The following is a 4,291-nucleotide window of genomic DNA, read 5'->3' on the forward strand; positions in this document are numbered from 1 at the left end:
GAAAATGGGACCTTTAGTACCGGTTCGTGCCATGAACCGGTACTAATGCCTCAAAGCCCATTCGTGGCATGAACCGGGACTAAAGGGCCCAGGTGAACCGGGACTAATGCCTTAGTCGCACGAACCGGGATAAATGCACCCATTGGTCCCGGTTCTGGACTGAACCGGGACTAATGGGCTTACCCAGCCTGGACCAAAGCCCCCTTTTCTACTAGTGGTTCTCCCTCCACATCCGGCCGTATAGTCTTCTCAACTTCTTCTACTTCACCTACATGTGGTTTGCCACATGGTAATGATATGGTGAGTAGTGTTGGTCATTGCAATGATGATAGTGTGTTTATTGTGGATGATCCTTCATCACTATCTTATTGCAATGCTCCTTCTTTGGGCTTTAACACTTCGAGCACTCCAAATGTTTCACATGCTTGTGTTGATAGTCCTTGCATATCATGTAGAAATTGCTTGACTAAATCTCATGATGATATGTTTACTATGTCTTGTTGCCATGATAAAAATGCATATATGTCCTCGAATTGTTGTGCTAACAATGTAGAGGAAACCCAACACCCCATGGAACAAGATGTGGTCTTGAATGGTGGTTCAACGGATCCTACATCATCATCTATTGCATTTTGCCTTATGGCCAAGGCTTCAAAGGTATCTCCCACTTTGAATCCCAATATATCTTGTGATGATGGCAAGAGTGATGATGATGTTGATTATGATGAAGAGAATGATAATGTTGCCTCCTTAAAAACTAAGGGGGAAATGATTTTTAAAGCTCTTCACAAAAATAAACTTGCTTGTTCCAACTTCATGGAAATCATGTCTATTGCCATTGAAGGCAAGAAATACATTGAGGAGTTGGAATCTCATCTAGAGGAGCATGAGGTCACCATTGAGAAAATGGAAGCTCATGAGCGTGATTACGCAAATGAGATCGCGGAGCTATCTCAAGCTCTTGAACATGAACAAACCACATCAGAATCTCTTGAGGAGACCTTTGCTCTAGAATTATCTAGAATAAAGGAATCTCGTGATAGAGCACTCGAGGTGGCCAATGATTTCAAAACTAAAAATGCTAAGCTTGAAGTTGCTCATGCTAGACTCCTTGAGGATTTTGAGCACCTTGAAAATGGCTCAAGGGTCATCAAGGGTGAGCTCATCGAACTCACCGAGTCTCATGCTCAACTTGAAGCTTCTTACTTAAAAGAGCTTGCCAAGGTGTCCTCTCCTATTGTTGTTAATGAAGATGCTTGGGATACTAACTCTATTAGTTGTGAAGCATCCATTTTGAAGGAGAATGTTGAGCTTCGGGCTCAACTTGAATTGCTATCTAGCAATTATGGGAAATTGGAAGAAAACCAAGAAAAGCTCTCAAGCTCTCATGATGATCTTCTAGTATCCCATAATGAGCTAAAGATAGCTCATGAGGCCATGATTTCTAAGGTAACATCTAGTGAGCCTCATGTGGATACTAGCACTACTTCTAGTCAAAATGCTATATTGCCATGTGCTAGTCCTTGTAATTCTTCTAGTCACAATGTTGGTACATCTTGTGATGAATTGCTTTACTTGCCTTGTTGCTCTAACGATGAAGCTTATACTTCCTCTAGTACTTGTGTTGAGACTAACCATGTAGAGGAAATCAAAGAGCTCAAGGCCCAAGTCACTTCTTTAAAGAAAGACTTGGAAAATAGTCATGAAGGGAAATCCACACTCAACAATATCTTGAGTGTGCAAAAATCCCCCAATGACAAAGGTGGACTTGGATTCAAATCCAATAAGAAGAAGAGGTCCAAGATGATCAAGAAGAAGGGCCAAGAACAAGTCAAGAATTCAGCCAAGATTACTTGCTTCAAGTGCAAAATTGAAGGGCATCATGTTAGATCTTGCCCATTGAAGAAGAAACCCATTAGTGACAAGCAACAAGGGAAGCGGCCACAAGTTCATTCTCATGCTCAATCTCAAGTTGAAGGAAAGCCTCTTCCCAAGAAGACTCAAGCTTATGCTTCTCAAGTTGAGAAATCAGGTGAGAAGAAAGTGAAGAGTAGACGTTGCTACCTATGTCGCGATAAAGGTCACCTTGCCTCTTCATGCACTAGTGGTAACTTATCCGACCCAATTATTATTGATGATATCTATTCTCTTGGGAAGGATAATGTTGGCAATGTGTTTGCCACATTTGTTGGTGCTCAAAGTGGTGTCAAGAAAAGAACCATTTGGGTAGCCAAGCCTATTGTGACTAACCTCTTAGGACCCAACTTGGTTGGGGACCAACAAGCTCAAACTTGATCAATAGGTGATATTGGAGGTCTTTGGAGACTTGTATAAATTATGAAGAATTAAGGGGACTTCATCATTCTTATTGTCTCAAGCCAAGTCATTCGGGTTATCTAGTTTCTATCTTATATCCAATGTTCCTCCTTGCGGTAACTCGTGCTTAAATTGTTTACTTGAAAGTTACTTGCCCCTTAGCATGTTGTGGTTTTGTACCTTGCATGTGCTTGTATATGTTGTGCTTCCAATTTGCTTATCTTGAGAAATCAAGTATGTGTATGTTGGTTTGCACATCACGTACGTGTGTGTTGTGTGTTGAGCCTTTTTGCATCTTGTTTATTTCTTAGTTGGCTCTTGCGAGAGATTAATGGAATATCCCATTACGGGGGAGTGATGTGCTTTGTGCACCTCACAATCCTATAAATGTGTGTACATGAGTAATACCATCTAGTATTGATATTTGAAGATTATCTAGTCACTATGTGGTATGTCTTCTCATGAGAAATTCAAATTCTAAATAGTCCATTAATTATCTCTTGTTGGATCCTTTTATTTGCCTCTTGTTTATCCTTAATTGGTATCACATTATGGGGGAGTAATATGCTATGTGTATATTACTAGCCTAGAAAATGTGTACATTTGAGATATTGTCACCTAGTGTTGATATTGTAAATTATCTTGTTCCTAGGTGGCATGTTAGCTCTACAAGTTGCAATTTTCTTTTTGTTTGGTGTGAAGATGATGTCGGATATCCTTGTTATCTACCACCGGGAATTATTTCCAAATACTTCTTGTCTTTTGACAATTGGTACTCTTTTATGTGTGGTAGAAATTATTGATCATCTTTACATTGGCCTTTGCTTTTATTTGCTTTATCTCTTGCCTAGGATTGTGTCAACTCCCATTGTATTCCATACCACTTGTGGATGTTGTTAATTTCTTGACCTTGTCTAGTGTTTTCTAGATGTAGTGAAAGTGGTGATCCCACCTCGTGCATTTTGTATTCAAATGCAAATTCTCTATAATGCACTAGTCTTGGGGGAGCTATTCTATTCTCTATAAAACACTCATCTTGTGATCCTTATCAAGTGTGTGTTTGTGGAAGGCAAGCCGTTTCTTTTTGGTGCTTTGTGCCATCATGAAACTTTGTAGAGGGCTTGGTTTGTTTGGAACCATTCTCTCTTTTGGGAGTTTGACATATTTCTTTTTGAGTGTATCAATGGATATCTCATTCCTTGATGTATCTTTTATGGATATCCTCCAAGTGATGATTTATTCATTTGGTATCTTTTCTTCGCTTGTTATTTCTTTGTCTTTTGGTCTCGGTTCTTGAAAGTCTTGAGCATGCATATTTACTTCTTGTAGTTTCTTTGGCATGTTTTCTTTCTTTGACCCAATATATAGGGGGAACTCCACCAAGTCTCAAATTGGATGAGATGTGCATGAAATTCATTTTCATATCTATATGCACATATTTATGTGGAGTTTGTCCTATGTGTTGTTGGTTCTCTAACTCTTTGGTCCCAATGAGTTTGGGTACCATTTTGTTTGTGTTGTTGTTCTAGGAACAAGTGGAGATGCATTGGATGCTCGGCTCACTCACAAGGAAGGTGTTGTCACCATGTGCTTAATGGAGTCAAGCTAGGATGATCAATGAAATACTTTGTATCTTCAATTGGTATCTACTACATCCTTCCAATGTTATCTCGGTAACAAGTATCTTCATATACTTCATGCACGCATTTCTTGCATCAACCTTGTGTAGGTTGTTTCATGGCATGTTATCCATTCTTTCTTGTGATACTTGTTTCCTTTCTCAAAGCATCCCAACAATGATGTCTTGTTGCTAGTTGTGATGTCTTTGATGTTCGTGTGGTTGGAATTCATTTATATACAATAAGACCATATCTAGCCATGTGCTATGCTCTCAAGCAAATATCTTATTGGTATATGTATGACTTCCTTTTGGATATCTTGTTCCTTCGTGTTGTAACTATTTCGGGTGTACATC

This window comes from Triticum dicoccoides, chromosome 2A, assembly GCF_002162155.2.
Source record: "Triticum dicoccoides isolate Atlit2015 ecotype Zavitan chromosome 2A, WEW_v2.0, whole genome shotgun sequence".
In the NCBI taxonomy this organism is placed as follows: domain Eukaryota; kingdom Viridiplantae; phylum Streptophyta; class Magnoliopsida; order Poales; family Poaceae; genus Triticum; species Triticum dicoccoides.